This window comes from Mesoplodon mirus (assembly GCF_964341445.2).
Source record: "Mesoplodon mirus genome assembly, chromosome: 10".
In the NCBI taxonomy this organism is placed as follows: domain Eukaryota; kingdom Metazoa; phylum Chordata; class Mammalia; order Artiodactyla; family Ziphiidae; genus Mesoplodon; species Mesoplodon mirus.
The window spans coordinates 18,337,085-18,359,273 of record NC_138986.1 but is presented as its reverse complement, the minus strand read 5'-3'; the positions used below and the strand labels follow the sequence as shown (position 1 = coordinate 18,359,273).

The 22,189-nt window shown below is 38.7% G+C and overlaps 1 long non-coding RNA gene across 1 annotated transcript in view; it reads right to left on the bottom strand.

The window, feature by feature from the left end:
* The window catches only part of LOC309810921, an 88,940-nt gene that overhangs the window by 28,899 nt on the left and 37,852 nt on the right, over window positions 1–22,189 (bottom strand). The window lies entirely within an intron of this gene.

The following is a 22,189-nucleotide window of genomic DNA, read 5'->3' as shown; positions in this document are numbered from 1 at the left end:
ATACCCAAATTCTTCCTCCTTCTTTCCTTCTTCCCTTTCTTTCTTGCTGTCTTTCTTTCTACACACCCTATACCTGCACTGTGTGGTATAGTAGCCATTAGCCACATGTGGTCATTGAGCACATGAAACGTGGCTAACCGAAGTTGACAATAAAAAACACATTACATTTCAAAGACTTGGTATGAAAAAAGAATGTGAAAGATCTCAGTGATCTTTTTTTCATTTATTACATGTTGAATGAGATATGGTGGGTTGAATAAAATACATTATTAAAATTAATTTCACTTTTTTAACCTTATTTTAATTAAGCTAGTTAAATTTTTTTAATTATATAAGGCTCACATTACATTCTAGCACAGGTGCATTGCACTAAATGCACTCAGTTTGTGCATTTAGAAAAAAAATAGAGAAAGAAAAAAACAGAGGAAAAAAATAGAGAAGCTTACCACTTCACAAGACATATTTGTGTAAAACGTAATGATATGCATTTTCATTTTAGTAGTCAGTTATGAGGGTCAGCCCATGTGAACAAGCACACAAGATTTAGCTAAGAAAGAATTGTGTATGAGCACTAATAGTTTTTGCGCATATTGTGATACTGTAAAATACAGTGGAAACTAGTGACTTATCTCTTATCTTTGTGGGTAGGGTGGGAAAGAAGTTTTTCTCTACCTCGGTATTTTGTTTCATATGATTGAAAACAAGCACTTTATTTACAAAACTCATCAACAGACGCATTCTTACGGGTTTGTTTTTTTCTTAACATCTTTTTGGAGTATAATTGCTTTACAACGGTGTGTTAGTTTCTGCTTTATAACAAAGTCAATCAGTTATGCATATACATATGTTCCAATATCTCTTCCCTCTTGCATCTCCCTCCCTCCCACACTCCCTATCCCACCCCTCTAGGTGGTCACAAAGCACCAAGCTGATCTCCCTGTGCCATGCGGCTGCTTCCCGCTAGCTATCTATTTTACTTTGGCAGTGTATACATGTCCATGCCACTCTCTCACTTTGTCACAGCTTACCCTTTCTCCTCCCCATATCCTCAAGTCCATTCTCTAGTAGGTCTGTGTATTTATTCCCATCTTGTCCCTAGGCTCTTCATGGCCTTTTTTTTTTTTTTTTAGATTCCATATATATATATTAGCATACGGTATTTGTTTTTCTCTTTCTGACTTACTTCACTCTGTATGACAAACTCTAGGTCCATCCACCTCACTCCAAATAACTCAATTTCGTTTCTTTTTATGGCTGAGTAATATTCCACTGTATATATGTGCCACATCTTCTTTATCCATTCATCTGTTGATGGACACTTAGATTGCTTCCATGTCCTGGCTCTTGTAAATACAGCTGCAGTGAACATTGTGGTACATGACTCTTCGAATTATGGTTTTCTCAGGGTATATGCCCAGTAGTGGGATTGCTAGGTCGTATGGTAGTTCTATTCTTAGTTTTTTAAGGCACCTCCATACTGTTCTCCATAGTGGCTGTATCAATTTACATTCCCACCCACAGTGCAAGAGGGTTCCCTTTTCTCCACACCCTCTCCAGCATTTATTGTTTGTAGATTTTTGATGATGGCGATTCTGATTATTGTGAGATGATATCTCATTGTAGTTTTGATTTGCATTTCTCTAATGATTAATGATGTTGAGCATTCTTTCATGTATTTGTTGGCAATCTGTATATCTTCTTTCGAGAAATGTCTATTGAGGTCTTCTGCCCATTTTTGGATTGGGTTGTTTGTTTTTTGATATTGAGCTGCATGAGATACTTGTAAATTTTGGAGATTAAGCCTTTGTCACTTGCTTCATTTGCAAATATTTTCTCCCATTCTGAGGGTTGTCTTTTCGTTTTGTCTATGGTTTCCTTTGCTGTGCAAAAACTTTTAAGTTTCATTAGGTCCCATTTGTTTTTATTTCCATTACTGTAGCAGGTGGGTCAAAAAGGATCTTGCTGTGATTTATGTCATAGAGTGTTCTGCCTATGTTTTCCTCTAAGAGTTTGATAGTGTCTGGCCTTACATTTAGGTCTTTAATCCATATGGAGTTTATTTTTGTGTATAGTGTTAGGGAGTGTTCTAATTTCATACTTTTACATGTACCTGTCCAGTTTTCCCAGCACTACTTATTGAAGAGGCTGTCTTTTCTCCATTGTATATTCTTGCCTCCTTTATCAAAGATAAGGTGAACATATGTGCGTGGGTTTATCTCTGGGCTTTCTATCCTGTCCCATTGATCTATATTTCTGTTTATGTGCCAGTAGCATACTGTCTTGATTAGTGTAGCTTTGTAGTATAGTCTGAAGTCAGGGAGCCTGATTCCTCCAGCTCCATTTTTCTTTATCAAGATTGCTTTGGCTATTCGGGGTCTTTTGTTTTTCCAAACAAATTTTGAAATTTCTTGTTCTAGTTCTGTGAAAAATGCCAGTGGTGGTTTGATAGGGATTGTATTGAATCTGTAGATTGCTTTGGGTAGTAGAGTCATTTTCACAGTGTTGATTCTTCCAATCCAGGAGCACGGTATATCTCTCCATCTATTTGTATCATCTTTAATTTCTTTCATCAGTGTCTTATAATTTTCTGCATACAGATCTTTTGTCTCCTTAGGTAGGTTTATTCCTAGATATTTTATTCTTTTTGTTGCAATGGTAAGTGGGAGTGTTTTCTTGATTTCACTTTCAGATTTTTCATCGTTAGTGTACAGGAACGCCAGAGACTTCTGTGCATTAATTTTGTATCCTGCTACTTTACCAAATTCATTGATTAGCTCTCGTAGTTTTCTGGCAGCATCTTTAGGATTCTCTATGTAGAGTATCATGTCATCTGCAAACAGTGACAGATTTACTTCTTCTTTTCCGATTTGGATTCCTTTTATTTATTTTTCTTCTCTGATTGCTGTGGCTAAAACTTCCAAAACTATGTTGAATAATAGTGGTGAGAGTGGGCAACCTTCTCTTGTTTCTGATCTCAGTGGAAATGGTTTCAGTTTTTCACCATTGAGGATGATGTTGGCTGTGGGTTTGTCATATACAGCCTTTATTATGTTGAGGAAAGTTCCCTCTATGCCTACTTTCTGCAGGGTTTTTATCATAAATTGGTGTTGAATTTTGTCAAAAGCTTTCCCTGCGTTTATTGAGATGATCCTATGGTTTTTCTCCTTCAGCCTGTTAATACGGTGTATCACATTGATTGATTTGAATATAATGGAGAATCCTTGCATTCCTGGGATAAACCCCACTTGATCATGGTGTATGATCCTTTTAATGTGCTGTTGGATTCTGTTTGCTAGTATTTTGTTGAGGATTTTTGCATCTATATTCATCAGTGATATTGGCCTGTAGTTTTCATTCTTTGTGACATCTTTGTCTGGTTTTGGTATCAGGGTGATGGTGGCCTCTGTAGAATGAGTTTGGGAGTGTTCCTCCCTCTGCTATATTTTGGAAGAGTTTGAGAAGGATAGATGTAAGCTCTTCTGTAAATTTTTGATAGAATTTGCATGTGAAGCCATCTGGTCCTGGGCTTTTTTTTGTTGGAAGCTTTTTAATCACAGTTTCAATTTCAGTGCTTGTGACTGGTCTGTTTATATTTTCTATTTCTTCTTGGTTCAGTCTTAGAAAGCTGTGCTTTTCTAAGAATGTGTCCCTTTCTTCCATGTTGTCCATTTTATTGGCATACAGTTGCTTGTAGTAATCTCTCATGATCCTTTGTATTTCTGTAGTGTCAGTTGTTACTTCCCCCTTTTCATTTCTATTTCTACTGATTTCAGTCTTCTCCCTTTTTTTCTTGATGAGTCTGGCTAATGGATTATCAATTTTGTTTATCTTCTCAAAGAACCAGCTTTTAGTTTTATTGATCTTTGATATCGTTTCCTTCATTTCTCTTTCATTTATTTCTGATCTAATCTTTATGATTTCTTTCCTTCCGCTAACTTTGGGGGTTTTTGTCCTTCTTTCTCTGATTGCTTTAGTTGTTAAATTAGGTTGTTTATTTGAGATGTTTCTTGTTTTTTAAGGTAGGATTGTATTGCTATAAACTTCCTTCTTTGAACTGCTTTTGCTGCACCCCATAGGTTTTAGATCATCCTGTTTTCATTGTCATTTGTCTCTAGGTACTTTTTGATTTCCTCTTTGATTTCTTCAGTGATCTCTTAGTTATTAAGTAGTGTATTGTTTAGCCTCCATGCGTTTGTATTTTTTGCAGATTTTTTCTTGTAATTGATGTCTAGTCTCATAGAGTTGTGATCAGAAAGGATACTTGATACGATCAATTTTCTTAAATTTACCAAGGCTTGATTTGTGACCCCAGATATGATCTGTACTGGATAATGTTCCATAAGCACTTCAGAAGAATGTGTATTCTGTTGTTTTTGGATGGAATGTCCTACAAATATTAAGTCCATCTTGTTTAATGTATCATTTAAAGCTTGTGTTTCCTTATTTATTTTCATTCTGGGTGATCTGTCCTTTGGTGAAAGTGAGGTGTTAAAAGTCCCCGACTATGATTGTGTTACTGTTGATTTCCCCGTTTGTGGCTGTTAGCATTTGCCTTATGTATTAAGGTGCTCCTATGTTGGGGGCATGAATATTTACAATTGTTATATATTCTTGGATTGATCCCTTGATCATTATGTAGTGTCCTTCTTTGTCTCTTCTAATAGTCTTTATTTTAAAGTCTATTTTGTCTAATATGAGAATTGTTACTCCAGCTTTCTTTTGATTTCCATTTGCATGGAACCTTTTTCCATCCCCTCACTTTCAGTCTGTATGTATCCCTAGGTCTGAAGTGGGTCTCTTGTAGAGAGCATATATACAGGTCTTGTTTTTGTATCCATTCAGCCAGTCTATATCTTTTGGTTGGAGCATTTAATCCATTTACATTTAAGGTAATTATCGATATGTATGTTCCTATTGCCATTTTCTTAATTGTTTTCAGTTTGTTATTGTAGGTCTTTTCCTTCTCTTGTGTTTCCTGCCTAGAGAAGTTCCTTTAGCATTTGTTGTAGAGCTGGTTTGGTGGTGCTGAATTCTCTGAGCTTTTGTTTGTCTGTAAAGGTTTTAATTTCTCCATCAAATCTGAATGAGATCCATGCTTGGTAGAGTAATCTTGGTTGTAGGTTTTTCTCCTTCATCACTTTATATATGTCCTGCTTATCCTTTCTGGCTTGCAGAGTTTCTACTGAAAGATCAGCTGTTAAGGTTATGGGGATTCCCTTGTGTGTTATTTGTTGTTTTTCTCTTGCTGCTTTTAATATTTTGTATTTGTATTTAATTTTTGATAGTTTGATTAATATGTGTTTTGGCATGTTTCTCCTTGGATTTATCCTGTATGGGACTCTCTGTGCTTCCTGGACTTGATTGACTATTTTCTTTCCCATATTAGGGAAGTTTTCAACTATAATCTCTTCAAATATTTTTACAGTCCCTTTCTTTTTCTCTTCTTCTTCTGGAACCCCTATAATTCGAATGTTGGTGTGTTTAATGTTGTCCCAGAGGTGTCTGAGACTGTCCTCAGTTCTTTTCATTCCTTTTCCTTTATTCTGCTCTGCAGTAGTTATTTCCACTACTTTATCTTCCAGGTCACTTATCCGTTCTTCTGCCTCAGTTATTCCCCTATTGATCACTTCTAGAGAATTTAAAATTTCATTTATTGTGCTGTTCATCACTGTTTGTTTGCCCTTTAGCTCTTCTAGGTCCTTGTTAAACGTTTCTTGTATTATCTCTATTCTATTTCCAAGATTTTGGATCATCTTTACTTTCATTATTTTGAATTATTTTTCAGGTAGACTGCCTATTTCCCCTTTATTTGTTAGGTCTGGTAGGTTTTTGCCTTGCTCCTTCATCTGCTGTGTGTTTTTCTGTCTTCTCATTTTGCTTAACTTACTGGGTTTGGGGTCTCCTTTTTGCAGCCTGCAGGTTCATAGCTCCTGTTGTTTTTGGTGTCTGTCCCCAGTGGCTAATGTTGGTTTAGTGGGTTGTGTAGACTTCCTGGTGGAGGTGACTGGTGCCTGTGTTCTGTTGGATGAGGCTGGATCTTGTCTTTCTGGTGGGCATGTCCATGTCTGGTGGTGTATTTTGGGGTGTCTGTGGCCTTATTATGATTATAGGCAGCCTCTCTGCTAATGGATGGGGTTGTGTTCCTGTCTTGATAGTTGTTTGGCATAGGGTGTCCAGCACTATAGCTTGCTGGTCATTGAGTGAAGCTGGGTCTTGGCATTGATATGGGGATCTATGGGAGATTTTTGCCATTTGATATTAAATGGAGCTGGGAGGTGTCTTGTGGACCAGTGTCCTGAACTTGGCTCTCCCACCTCAGAGGCACAGCCCGGATGCCTGGCTGGAGCACCAAGAGCCTTTCATCCACACAGCTCAGAAGAAAAGGGAGAAAAGCAAGCAAGCAAGGAAGGAAGGAAGGAAGGAAGGGAGGGAGGGAGGGAAGAGAGAAAGGAAGGAAGGAAGAAAGAAAGAGGGAGAGAGAGAGGGAGGGAGGAAGGAAGGAAAGAAGATAAAATAAAATAAAATAAAATAACGTTATTAAAATAAAAAATAATTAAGAAAAAAAATTCTTAAAGTAGAAAAAAAAAAACGTACAGACTGAACCCTAGGACAAATGGTAAAAGCAAAGCTATACAGACAAAATCACACACAGCAGCATACACATACACACACACCCAAAGAGAAAAGGGGGAAAAAAAATATATATATATACACATATATATATAAGTCCACCTCCTCAATTTGGGATGATTGTTGTCTATTCAGGCATTCCACAGACACAGGGTACATCAAGTTGATTGGGAAGATTTAATCCGCTGCTCCTGAGGCTGCTGGTAGAGATTTCCGTTTCTCTTCTTTGTTTGCACAGCTCCTGGGGTTTAGTTTTGGGTTTGGACCCGCCTCTGTCTGTAGGTCGCCTGAGGGCATCTGTTCTTCACTCAGACAGGACGGGGTTAAAGGAGCCGCTGCTTCGGGGACTCTAGCTCACTCAGGCCAGGGAGAGGGAGGGGCACAGAGTGAGGGGCGAGCCTGCAGCGTCAGAGGCTGGCGTGACGTTGCACCAGCCTGAGGCGCGCTGTGCGCTCTCCCAGGGAAGCCGTCCCTGGATCCCGGGACCCTGGCAGTGGCGGGCTGCACAGGCTCCTGGGAGGGGTGGCTTGGATAGTGACCTGTGCTCGCACACAGGCTTCTTGGTGGTGGCAGCAGCAGCCTTAACATCTCATGCCTGTCTCTGGGGTCCGCGCTTTCAGCCATGGCTCACGCCTGTCTCTGGAGCTCCTTTAAGCAGCGCTCTTAATCCCCTCTCCTCGTGCACCACTAAACAAAGAGGCAAGAAAAAGTCTCCTGCCTCTTTGGCAGCTCCAGACCTTTTCCCGGACTCCCTCCCGGCTAGCCGTGGTGCACTAACTCCTTCAGGCTGTGTTCACGCCGCCAATCCCAATCCTCTCCCTGGGATCTGATCTCCTAAGCCCAAGCCTCAGCTCCCAGCCCCGCCCACCCTGGCGGCCGAGCAGACAAGCCTCTTGGGCTGGTGAGTGCCTGTTGGCACTGATCCCCTGTGCAGGAATCTCTCCTCTTTGCCCTCCGCACCCCTGTTGCTGCGCTCTCCTCAGTGACTCCAAAGCTCCCCGCCTCCACCACCCGCAGTCCCCGCCTGCGAAGGGGCTTCCTAGTGTGTGGAAACCTTTCCTCCTTCACGGCTCCCTCCCACTGGTGCAGGTCCCAGCCCTAGTCTTTTGTCTCTGTTTATTCTTTTTTCTTTTGCTCTACCCGGGTACATGGGGGAGTTTCTTGCCTTTTTGGGGGTCTGAGGTCTTTTGTCAGCGTTCAGTAGGTGTTCTGTAGGAGTTGTTCCACATGTAGGTGTATTTCTGAGGTATTTGTGGAGAGGAAGGTGATCTCCGCGTCTTACTCTTCTGCCATCTTGAAGCTTCTTACGCATTTTATAATTTACATGTCTTCATAGGATTATTATATATTTTAAGTACAAATTCTACATACATCTAGATATATCTTTATACCACAGAAGAGTCTCTAACTGTAAACCCAATGACCATGAAAATTATAAGAATGAAACAGCACTTCTATTTTATCCTTAGGAGTTGAATAGAGCCTGAAGGGGTTAGTGCACCACGGCTAGCCTGGAGGGAGTCCGGGGGAAAAAGTCTGGAGCTGCCAAAGAGGCAAGAGACTTTTTCTTCCCTTTTGTTTCCTGGTGCGTGAGGAGAGGGCATTAAGAGCGCTCCTTAAAGAATCTCCAGAGACGGGCGTGAGCCGCGGCTAAAGGCGCAGACCCCGGAGAAGGGTGTGGGACGCTGGGGCTGCTGCTGCCGCCACCAAAAGGCCTGTGTGCGAGTGCAGGTCACTGTCCACCCCCCTTTTGGGGAGCCTGTGCAGCCCGCCACTGCCAGCATCCTGGGACCAAGGACGGCTTCCCCGGGAAAGCGCACGGAGCACCTCGGGCTGGTGCAACGTCACGCCGGCCTCTGCCGCCGCAGGCCCGCCCCACACTGCGTGCCCCTCCCTCCCCTCGGCCTGAGTGACCCAGAGCCCACGAATCAGCGGCTCCTTTAAACCCGTCCCGTCTGAGCAAAGAACGGATGCCCTCCGGCGACCTATGCGCAGAGGCGGGGCCAGGTCCAAGGCTGAGACCCGGGAGCTGTGAGAGCAGAGAAGAGACAGGGAAATCTCTCTGTGCAGCCTTGGAGGCAGCACATTAAAGCTCCACAGTCCACTTGATGTGCCTTGCGTCTGTGGAGGGCATGAATGGACAGCGAATCATCCCAAATTGAGAAGGCGGACTTTGAGGACAAGATCAAAGATTTTTTCGCCTTTTCCTCTTTTTACAATGAATTATCCCAAATTAAGGAGGTGGACTTTGAGACCACGATTTCAGATTTTTTCCCCTTTTCATCTTTTTACAACGAATTATCCCAAATTGAGGAGGTGGACTTTGAGAGCAAGATTTTCGATTTTTTCCCCCTGTTCTCTTTTTGTGAATGTGTATGTGTATGCTTCTGTGTGAGATTTTCTCTGTATAGCTTTGCTTCCACCATATGTCCCAGGGTTCTATCTGTCCGTTTTTTTCTTCAATAATTACTTTTTTATTTTAATAACACTACGATATTTTAGACTTTATTCTATTTTACTTTATCTTCTCTCTTTTTTTTCCTACCTTCCCTTCCTCCCACCCTCCCTCTGCCACTCCTTTCTTTCTTTCTCTCTTTCTTTCCTTCCTCCCTCCCTCCCTCCTGTCTTTCTTTCTTTCTTTCCTCCCTCCCACCCTTCTTCCTTTCACTCTTTCTTTTTCTTTCCTTCCTCCCTCCCTCCCTCCTTTCTTTCTTTCTTTCTTTCTTCCTTCCTTCCATCCTTTCTTTCCTTCTTCCTTTCTTTCTCTCTCTCTTTCTTTCTTCTTTAATTCTTTCTTTCTACTTTTTCTCCCTTTTATTCTGAGCTGGGTAGATGAAAGGCTCTTGGTGCTGCAGCCAGGAGACACTGCTGTGCCTCTGAAGTGGGAGAGCCAACTTCAGGACACAGGTCCACAAGAGACCTCCCAGCTCCACAAAATATCAAGCGGTGAAGATCTCCCAGAGATCTCCATCTCAACTCCAGCACCCAGCTTCAGTCAATGACCATCACGCTACAGTGCTGGTCAACCTATGCCAAGCAACTAGCAAGACAGGAACACAACCCCACCTGTTAGCAGAGAGGCTGCCTAAAAACATACTAAGGCCACAGACACCCCAAAACACACCACCAGACGTGGACCTGTCTACCAGAAAGACAAGATCGAGCATCAACCACGAGAACACAGGCACTAGTCCACCCCACCAGGAAGCCTACACAACCTACTGAAACAATCTTAGCCACTGGGGAGAGACACCAAAAACAATGGGAACTACGAATCTGCAGCCTGCAAAAAGGAGACCCCAAACACAGTAAGATAAGCAAAATGAGAAGACAGAAAAACACATAGCAGGTGAAGGAGCAAGACAAAAACCTACCAGACCTAACAAATGAAGAGGTAATAGGCAGTTTACCTGAAAAAGAATTCAGAATAATGATAGTAAAGATGATCCAAAATCTTGGAAACAGAGTAGACAAAATGCAAGAAACAGTTAACAAGGACCTAGAAGAAATAAAGATGAATCAAGTAATGATTAAAAACACAATAAATGAAATGAAAAATACTCTAGATGGGATCGATAACAGAATAACTGAGGCAGAAGAATGGATAAGTGACATGGAAGATGAAAGAAATAGTGGAAATAACTGCTGCAGAGCAAAATAAAGAAAAAAGAATGAAAAGAACTGAGGACAGTCTCAGAGACCTCTGGGATAACATTAAATGCACCAACATTCAAATTATAGGGGTTCCAGAAGAAGAAGAGAAAAAGAAAGGGACTGAGAAAATATTTGAACAGATTATAGTTGAAAACTTCCCTAATATGGGAAAGGAAATAGTTAATCAAGTCCAGGAGGCACAGAGAGTCCCATACAGAATAAATCCAAGGAGAAATATGCCAAGACACATATTAATCAAACTGTCAAAAATTAAACACAAAGAAATCATATTAAAAGCAGCAAGGAAAAAACAACAAATAACACACAAGGGAATCCCCAACAGGTTAACAGCTGACCTCTCTGCAGAAACTCTACAAGCCAGAAGGGAGTGGCAGGACATATTTAAACTGATGAAGGAGAAAAACCTGCAACCAAGATTACTCTACCCAGCAAGGATCTCATTCAGATTTGAATGGAGAATTAAAACGTTTACAGACAAGCAAAAGCTTAGAGAGTTCAGCACCACCAAACCAGCTTTACAACAAATGCTAAAGGAACTTCTCTAGGCAAGAAACACAAGAGAAGGAAAATACCTACAATAACGAACCCAAAACAATTAAGGAAATGGGAATAGGAACATACATATCAATAATTACCTTAAATGTAAATGGACTAAATGCTCCCAGCAAAAGACACAGATTGGCTGAATGGATACAAAAACAAGACCCATATATATGCTGTCTGCAAGAGACCCACTTCAGACCTAGAGACACATACAGATTGAAAGTAAGGGGATGGAAAAAGATATTCCATGCAAATGGAAATCAAAAGAAAGCTGGAGTAGCAATTCTTATATCAGACAAAATAGACTTTAAAATAAAGACTATTAGAAGAGACAAAGAAGGACACTACATAATGATCAAGGGATTGATCCAAGAAAAATTTATAACAATTGTAAATATTTATGCACCCAACATAGGAGCACCACAATACATAAGGGGAATACTAACAGCCATAAAAGGGGAAATCGACAGTAACACACTCATAGCAGGGGACTTTAACAACCCACTTTCACCAATGGACAGATCATCCAAAATGAAAATAAATAAGGAAACACAAGCTTTAAATGATACATTAAACAAGATGGGCTTAATTGATATTTATAGGACATTCCATCCAAAAACAACAGAATACACATTTTTCTCAAATGCTCATGGAACATTCTCCAGGATAGATCATATCTTGGGTCACAAATCAAGCCTTGGTAAATTTAAGAAAATTGAAATTGTATCAAGTATCTTTTCTGACCACAATGCTATGAGACTAGACATCAATTACAGGAAAAGATCTGTAAAAAATACAAACACAAGGAGGCTAAACAATACACTATTCAGTAACGAAGTGATCACTGAAGAAATCAAAGAGGAAATAAAAAAATACCTAGAAACAAATGACAATGGAGACATGACGACCCAAAACCTATGGGACGCATCAAAAGCAGTTCTAAGGGGGAAGTTTAGAGCAATACAATCCCACCTTAAGAAACAGGAAACATCTCGAGTAAACAACCTGACCCTGCACCTAAAGCAATTAGAGAAAGAAGAACAAAAAACCCCCAAACTTAGCAGAAGGAAAGAAATCATAAAGATCAGATCAGAAATAAATGAAAAAGAAATGAAGGAAATGATAGCAAAGATCAATAAAACTAAAAGCTGGTTCTTTGAGAAGATAAACAAAATTGATAAACCATTAGCCAGACTCATCAAGAAAAAAAGGGAGAAGACTCAAATCAATAGAATTAGAAATGAGAAAGGAGAAGTAACAACTGACACTGCAGAAATACAAAAGATCATGAGAGATTACTACAATCAACTCTATGCCAATAAAATGGACAACCTGGAAGAAATGGACAAATTCTTAGAAATGCACAACCTGCCAAGACTGAATCAGGAAGAAATAGAAAATATGAATAGACCAATCACAAGCACTGATATTGAAACTGTGATTAAAAATCTTGCATCAAACAAAAGCCCAGGACCAGATGGCTTCACAGGTGAAGTCTATCAAACATTTAGAGAAGAGCTAACACCCATCCTTCTCAAACTCTTCCAAAATATAGCAGAGGGAGGAGCACTCCCAAACTCATTCTACGAGGCCACCATCACCTTGATACCAAAACCAGGCAAGGATGTCACAAACAAAGAAGACTACAGGCCAATATCCCTGATGAACATAGATGCAAAAATCCTCAACAAAATACTAGCAAACAGAATCCAACAGCACATTAAAAGGATCATACACCATGATCAAGTGGGGTTTATCCCAGGAATGCAAGGGTTCTTAAATATAGGCAAATCAATCAATGTGATACACCCTATTAACAAATAGAAGAAGAAAAACCATATGATCATCTCAGTAGATGCAGAGAAAGCTTTTGAAAAAATTCAACACCCATTTATGATAAAAACCCTGCAGAAAGTAGGCATAGAGGGAAACTTCCTCAACATAATAAAGGCCATATATGACAAACCCACAGCCAACATCGTCCTCAATGGTGAAAAACTGAAACCATTTCCACTAAGATCAAGAACAAGACAAGGCTGCCCACTCTCACCACTCTTATTCAACTTAGTTTTTGAAGTTTTAGCCACAGCAATCAGAGAAAAAAGGAAATAAAAGGAATCCAAATTGGAAAAGAAGAAGTAAAGCTGTCACTGTTTGCAGATGACATGATACTATACGTAGAGAATCCTAAAGATGCTACCAGAAAACTACTAGAGCTAATCAATGAATTTGGTAAAGTAGCAGGATACAAAATTAATGCACAGAAATCTCTGGTGTTCCTATACACTAATGATGAAAAATCTGAAAGTGAAATCAAGAAAACACTCCCATTTACCATTGCAACAAAAAGAATAAAATATCTAGGAATAAACCTACCTAAGGAGACAAAAGACCTGTATGCAGAAAATTATAAGACACTGATGAAAGAAATTAAAGATGATACAAACAGATGAAGAGATATACCATGCTCCTGGATTGGAAGAATCATCATTGTGAAAATGACTCTACTACCCAAAGCAATCTACAGATTCAATGCAATCCCTATCAAACCACCACTGGCATTTTTCACAGAACTAGAACAAGAAATTTCAAAATTTGTTTGGAAAAACAAAAGACCCCGAATAGACAAAGCAATCTTGAGAACGAAAAACGGAGCTGGAGGAATCAGGCTCCCTGACTTCAGACTATACTACAAAGCTACAGTAATCAAGACAGTGTGGTACTGGTACAAAAACAGAAAGATAGGTCAATGGAACAGTATAGAAAGCCCAGAGATAAACCCACGCACATATGGTCAACTTATCTTTGATAAAGGAGGCAGGAATGTACAGTGGAGAAAGGACAGCCTCTTCAATAAGTGGTGATGGGAAAACTGGACAGGGACATGTAAAAGTATGAGATTAGATCATTCCCTAACACCATACACAAAAATAAACTCAAAATGGATTAAAGACCTAAATGTAAGGCCAGACACTATCAAATTCTTAGAGGAAAACATAGGCAGAACACTCTATGACATAAATCACAGCAAGATCCTTTTGGATCCACCTCCTAGAGAAATGGAAATAAAAACAAAGATAAACAAATGGGACCTAATGAAACTTCATAGCTTTTGCACAGCAAAGGAAACCATAAACAAGACGAAAAGACAACCCTCAGAATGGGAGAAAATATTTGCAAATGAAGCAACTGACAAAGGATTAATCTCCAAAATTTATAAACAGCTCATGGAGCTCAATAGCAAAAAAACAAACAACCCAATCCAAAAATGGGCAGAAGACTTAAACAGGCATTTCTCCAAAGAAGATATACAGACTGCCAACAAACACAGGAAAGAATACTCAACATCATTAATCATTAGAGAAATGCAAATCAAAACTACAATGAGATATCATCTCACACCAGTCAGAATGGCCATCATCAAGAAATCTAGAAACAATAAATGCTGGAGAGGGTGTGGAGAAAAGGGAACACTCTTGCACTGCTGGTGGGAATGTGAATTGGTACAACCACTATGGAGAACAGTATGCAGGTTCCTTAAAAAACTACAAATAGAACTACCATATGACCCAGTAATCCCACTACTAGGCATATACCCTGAGAAAACCATAATTCAAATAGAGACATGTACCAAAATGTTCATTGCAGCTCTATTCACAATAGCCCGGAGATGGAAACAACCTAAGTGTCCATCATCAGATGAATGGATAAAGAAGTGTGGCACATATATACAATGGAATATTACTCAGCCCTAAAAAGAAATGAAACTGAGCTATTTGTAATGAGGTGGATAGACCTAGAGTGTGTCATACGGAGTGAAGTAAGTCAGAAAGAGAAAGACAAATACCGTATGCTAACACATATATATGGAATTTAAGAAAAAAAAATGTCATGAAGAACCTAGGGGTAAAACAGGAATAAAGACACAGACCTACTTGAGAATGGACTTGAGGATATGGGGAGGGGGAAGGGTAAGCTGTGACAAAGCAAAAGAGAGGCATGGACATATATACAGTACCAAACGTAAGGTAGATAGATAGTGGGAAGCAGCCACATAGCACAGGGAGATCAGCTTGGTGCTTTGTGACTGCCTGGAGGGGTGGGATAGGGAGGGTGGGAGGGAGGGAGACGCAAGAAGGAAGGGATGTGGGAACAGATATATATGTATGACTGATTCACTTTGTTATAAAGCAGAAACTAATAAAAAAAAGAGTTGAATAAATCAAATTCTCTTCCCGTTTGCTGTGATTCAGAGTTAGTATTTGTAGTTTCTAAGTTAAATGTACAGAGTCAGTGAAATGCCACTAGAAATTTTAAGACTCATAATACATAAAAAAGACATTTTTAGCAAGACAAATATTAGAATAATATTGTATCATTTTATTAAATGTATTCATCAATTTTTATAGAAAGAACAGTCAAAATTTTAAACTCAAGTTTGGTTTTTAAAAAATGCTATAGGGCTTATTTGTATTTTTCTCAATAATACAGTTTATAGTGTTTATTTATAATATATACCACATTATAAAATATTCCATATAACTTTTTAAGGATCACTTTTATAGTAAAATGTCTGTAATATATTAAATGTGCTTTTCAAATAATTTTGACCGTAATAAAACATTTAAGCAAAACTCTGCTAAGTGCATCTTACCAGAATCCACTTTCTATGTCTCACCTTAAATTACTTTGAAATAAAGAGTAATAGCATGCTACATGATACATAGCCACACCTCTAATGTATAAAAGATACATTTATAAGGAAAAATATATGCACACTTTTTGTCTGATGGAATCATTGCCTTTAATATAGATCACAATAAATAAAATGGTCTTTGTTTTTCCAACACATCCACTCATCTTTCTCTCTTTAGAAATCCAAAACTTCTAAAATTCTCATTTCTGTGATTTGTCTGTTGAAAATTTGATTAAAATTTTACATTGATTTGTATAAACTTTGAACAGAATAATGTTTTTTCATTGAATAAATTTTTACTGAGCATCTACTATGTTCCAGACACTATGTTAGGTGCTCTGTATATGCTGATGAACAAAATTATTATGATCCTTGCCTTCACAGAACTTAGAAATTGAAGGAAAATTAGACATTTCATAAATAATCTCACAAACAAAAACACAGCTACACACCTGAGGAGTCCAGTGAAAGAGAAGCACAGGTTTTACAAAAAAGCTTAAGAGGTTGAGGGAAAGGGTTAACTTAAGTTAGGGAAGTTAAGGAAAATCTATCTGAGGGAGTAACTAGTTCTGCCTGGAAGAAGAGAAGGATTTAGCAGGTGAAGCACTGGAGGAGGAATGTTCTAGGCAGAGAAAGGTATGTATGCAAAAGGCTTCCAGTACAAAAGAGCTCCATGCATCTGAGGTATTAAAAATGGTTGGGTAGCAGCAGCCTGTGGGGATGATGGGAGATTGAGGACAGCAAGATTGACAGTGGTCAGAGCTCACCTGGTCTTATATGTTCTTTATTGAGTTAATTGACACAGCCTGAATGGGGCTTGAACATAAGAGGGTAGTGATGTTAACTTCCTGGTTTTGATGGTTACATTTTGGTTACATAACACAATGCCCTTATTTGTAGGAAATATACACTAAAGTACTCAGGATTAATAAAGCATCATTTGGGCAATTCATGCTCAAATACTTCAGGGAAGAGAAAGGTTCTTTGTGTGGTACTTGCAACTTTTTAGTAAGCTTGAAATTGTTTCTAATAACGAAAAAAGAAACAAAACTGGAGAGTGAAATTTCCTTTCTCCTACCGTTTAAGAGATTTCTATTCCATTTTTGTGGTTTGTTTTTTTTTTAACAACAACAAAAATGTGAATGGAATAATTTTACAGTATTCAAGGAAATATAACTTGTGGGGCAATTTGTCTTCCTTATTAGATACAGATTCATGTAATATGTTTCCTGTATATACAGAAATGAGATATTAGGAAGCAGTTTTTTTTTAACACCTTTACTGGAGTATAATTGCTTTACAATGGTGTGTTAGTTTCTGCTTTATAACAAATTGAATCAGCTACACATATACATACATCCCCATATCTCCTCCCTCTTGCATCTCCCTCCCACCCTCCCTATCCCACCCCTCTAGGTGGCCACAAAACACCGAGCTGATCTCCCTGTGTTATGTGGCTGGGAAGCAGTTATTTTTAATCTAGTGCTCTAACTTGGCTTTCTATAGACAGATATACTACTCTGTGTAGACAGGTGATTTGGAACAGAGAGAGGGAAAAACGGGTTCCACCTGGGTGATCTACCTGTATAGCACCTTTCTTTAACCCTTCAAAGTTCAGTCTTCGGGCTTCCCTGGTGGCGCAGTGGGTGAGAGTCCACCTGCTGATGCAGGGGACACGGGTTCGTGCCCCGGTCCAGGAAGATCCCACATGCCATGGAGTGGCTAGGCCTGTGAGCCATAGCTGCTGAGCCTGCACATCCGGAGCCTTTGCTCCGCAACGGGAGAGGCCACAACAGTGAGAGGCCCACATACTGCAAAAAAAACAAAAAAACAAAAAAAAACCTTCGGTCTTCCCTCAGGCTCTAGGACAGCAAAGACACTATGAGGCCTGCTCTGAACATTTGAGGAACGAATGGAGGCCTACATACCAAAGGTTGGAATATTTTAAAATTATAAACCAAGCTAATAAGCTATCAAATAAAATATATTTTATCTTTCTTGACAGTATACCTTCATAGACATCTAGAAGGTGCATTTAGAGTTTATAAATAAAAATTAGAATTCCATCTTAGAATTCCTCCCTGGAATACATAGTTCAAGGAGGAATGACCCATACCCATTCTCTTCCCACATCAGGGTCCCGCCCACATGCAAAGGCTGCTCCTCACACGTATGTGGACATCTCCACAGAGAGCTGCTCCCTCTACCACCACCCCTTGGGTCTAGGAATGAACTGTAGGAATTCCCCCAGTATCTCAGTGATTCTCTTGGGATTTCCATTACATGATTTTTTTATAACATTCCAGGACTTTTGATAAATATATACATTCACGTCTAATATTAGCTAAACATTATATGTTTACTAAACATCTATAGTTTTGTTTACATAGGTTCTTCTTCTTTTCTTTTCATGTAATATAAATAATAACTTGTATAGCTCTTCAGCATGTTTTGTTGCTCTAGAATAAGTCTTGGAGATCTATCTAACTTTACCTCTGATTTTGCCCTAAAAAATCCTAGATATCATTGTGTACATCAGATTGAATGTACAATGGCCAGACCATGTAAATGGAACTCTGACACACAATCTATAGTAACCAGCCCAGAAAGCCAGCCTGATAACTGTAAGTCAGACTTGTAGGAACTAGCAACTGACCCAGGAAGTTAAACAATAATCCCTAAAACAGTTAGCCCCAAATGGCCAGGACTTGATTAATAACTGACAGATTCCCTAACTTCTGTCCTGGCTTCCAACTTAGGGCCAATTAGGGGGCATATACGGACCCTTAACCAATCACATAGGATTTTCCACTTCTACTTAGCCCACCTACAGCTTTCCTATACCAACAGCCTTCAATTAGAGCACACCTGAAGCCTTTCCTTTTATTTTGTATAAAGCTTTCTGGCTCCTCTGCCTGTCTTTGCGTCTCTACCAAACACAAGTAATAGTGGCTGACTCTTTTTCTATAACAAGCTCAGAATAAATAACCTTTGCTTGTTCTCATTTGGTTAGTCTTTGTTTATTTCCACATGTAGCAGGCAGTGATAGATTTCATGCTTAATATCATTTATTGTAATGAAGCAGTTGGCAAATTTAACTCTAACATATGTTTGGTTAATATTTATTTATTTTTAATTTACTGAAATTAAGTAAATAATTTAACAAATAATTAGTTATTATTTTATCATTAAAATTTCAGTTGGACTTGTTTCCTTTATAGAACTAGCTGTGGCTCTAGTAAAAAATGGAATTTAGACTGCTTAAAAAATATATTCACAAGGCTTTATTCATTTCCACAGTTAGCAATAAAAGCAAACTTTTCAACAGTAATTTATGCAGTGAATGATAGATTCTTTGAGTTCTGCACATAAGGATGAGTCATCACCAGGGTGTTTTATAGAGTGAAAAACAATGCTCATATCTATAAAGACTTTTTACATAATTCACTTAACAAAAAGTGTTAAATCTGAAAATATAATTGATTTTATTATTGCAAAAGCATTTGGTAAGTGGAAGAAAACAGCATGACACTTAGAGCAGTAGAATTCTAACTCATGATAGGTTGAAAATTGACATGAGTTCCCAGATATCTTCTTAGTCCCTATAGTAAGCTGTTTATGAGGTCTGTGACATGAAGTTATTTTAAAATTCAAACCATGACTCAGAAGAAATAATTTTGAAGACAGATAAAGTAATTGGTAAATTCTAATTCCAGTATTTTCTGTTTTCCGCAGATAGTAGCAAAGCCATTTCCAAATTGCAGCCATCTCTTCCTCTCCCCTTCATTGGATACAAATCTTCCTCCAGTCTTCCAAATCATTCCCAAAGTCATTTCTTCAACTTTTTCTTCTTCCATTTTCCCAGGAATTTCTCAAGCTATAGATGTGAGGTTCTCCCTCACAGAATCATCAGAAGGCACCTGTAAAAAGGCAAATTCCTGGGCCCAGCCCCATACCTTCTGAGTCAGAATCCCAGGGCATGTGGCCAGAGGAATGTGCATTTTCACAAGCTCTCCAGATGATACTATTGCACATCTGGAGTTGAGAATTACTGTTTAAAACAATTGTCTACCTCAGAAATCTCGTCAAATCTCTTGGATTCACAGATGGTTTAATATGATAATGATAGAATAACATATATTTTTAACCTTAGTTTCTTTTTTGAAATTGAACTGGTTTCTCTAACTTCTGATACGATATATTTACTAGATAACTTACTGTCAATCCACAACTCAGGAAAAATAAAACCAAATTTGAAGTATTTCCTGCAAAAGAACCTCCCGCCCTTCCTTCTATCAGTCTCTTAATTAACAACTATTTAAACATTTAAAAATAAGAGTCACTGGGCTTCCCTGGTGGCGCAGTGGTTGAGAGTCTGCCTGCCAATGTAGGGGACACGGGTTCATGCCACAGTCCAGGAAGATCCCAAATGCTGCAGAGCGGCTGGGCCAGTGAGCCATGGCCACTGAGCCTGTACGTCTGGAGCCTGTGCTCCACAATGGGAGAGGCCACAACAGTGAGAGGCCCGCGTACTGCAAAAAAAAAAAAAAAAAAAAAAAAAAAAAAAAAAAAAAAAGATCAATAAAACTAAAAGCTGGCTCTTTGAGAAGATAAACAAAATTGATAAACCATTAGCCAGACTCATCAAGAAAAAAAAGGAGAAGACTCAAATCAATAGAATTAGAAATGAATAGGGAGTAGTAACAACTGACACTGCAGAAATACAAAGGATCATGAGAGATTACTACAAGCAACTATATGCCAATAAAATGGACAACATCGAAGAAATTGGGCAAATTCTCAGAAAAGCACAAGCTTCTGAGACTGAAACAGGAAGAAATAGAAAATATAAACAGACTAATCACAAGCACTGAAATTGAGACTGTGATTAAAAATCTTCCAACAAACAAAAGCCCAGGACCAGATGAGTTCACAGGCGAATTCTATCAAATGTTTACAGAAGAGCTAACACCTATCCTTCTCAAACTCTTACAAAATATGGCAGAGTGAAGAACACTCCCAAGCTCATTCTATGAAGCCATCATCACACTGATACCAAAACAAGACAAAGATGTCGCAAAAAAAATAAAACTACAGGCCAATATCACTGATGAACATAGATGCAAAAATCCTCAACAAAATACTAGCAAACAGAATACAACAACATGTTAAAAGGATCATACACCATGATCAAGTGGGGTTTATACCAAGAATGCAAGGATTCTTCAATATATGCAAATCAACCAATGTGATACACCACATTAACAAATTGAAGGATAAAAACCATATGATCATCTAAATAGATGCAGAAAAAGCTTTTGACAGAATTCAACACCCATTTATGATAAAAACCCTCCAGAAAGTAGGCACAGAGGGAACTTACCTCAACATAATAAAGGCCATATATGACAAACCCACAACCAACATCATTCTCAATGGTAAAAAACTTAGACCATTTCTTCTAAGATCAGGAACAAGACAAGGTTACCCACTCTCACCACTATTATTCAACATAGTTCTGGAAGTTTTAGCCATAGCAATCAGAGAAGAAAAAGAAATAAAAGGAATCCAAATCGGAAAAGAAGTAAAGCTGTCACTGTTTGCAGGTGACATGATTCTATACATAGAGAATTGTAAAGATGCTACCAAAAACCTACTAGAGCTAATCAATGAATTTGGTAAAGTAGCAGGATACAAAATTAATGCACAGAAATCTCTGGCATTCCTATACACTAACAATGAAAAATCTGAAAGTGAAATTAAAGAAACACTCCCATTTACCATTGCAACAAAAAGAATAAAATACCTAGGAATAAACCTACCTAAGGAGGCAAAAGACCTGTATGCAGAAAACTATAAGACACTGATGAAAGAAATTAAAGATAATACAAACAGATGGAGAGATACACCATGTTCTTGGAATCGAAGAATCAACATTGTGAAAATGACTATACTACCGAAAGCAATCTACAGGTTCAGTGCAATCCCTATCAAACTACCTCTGGCATTTTTCACAGAACTAGAACAAAAAATTTCACAATTTGTATGGAAACACAAAAGACCCCGAATAGCCAAAACAACTTTGAGACATAAAAACGGAGCTGTAGGAATCAGGCTCCTGGACTTCAGACTATTCTACAAAGCTACAGTAATCAAGACAGTATGGTACTGGCACATAAACAGAAATATAGATCAATGGGACAGGATAGAAAGCCCAGAGATAAACCCACACACATACGGTCACCTTATCTTTGATAAAGGAGGCAAGAATATACAATGGAGAAAAGACAGCCTCTTCAATAAGTAGTGCTGGGAAAACTGGACAGGTACATGTAAAAGTATGAAATTAGAACACTCCCTAACACCATACACAAAAATAAACTCAAAATGGATTAAAGACCTAAATGTAAGGCCAGACACTATCAAACTCTTAGAGGAAAACATAGGCAGAACACTCTGACATAAATCACAGCAAGATCCTTTTTGACCCACCTCCTATAGAAATGGAAATAAAAACAAAAATAAACAAATGGGACCTAATGAAACTTAAAGGCTTTTGTACAGCAAAGGAAACCATTAAAAAGACGAGAAGACAACCCTCAGAATGGGAGAAAATATTTGCAAATGAAGCAAGTGACAAAGGCT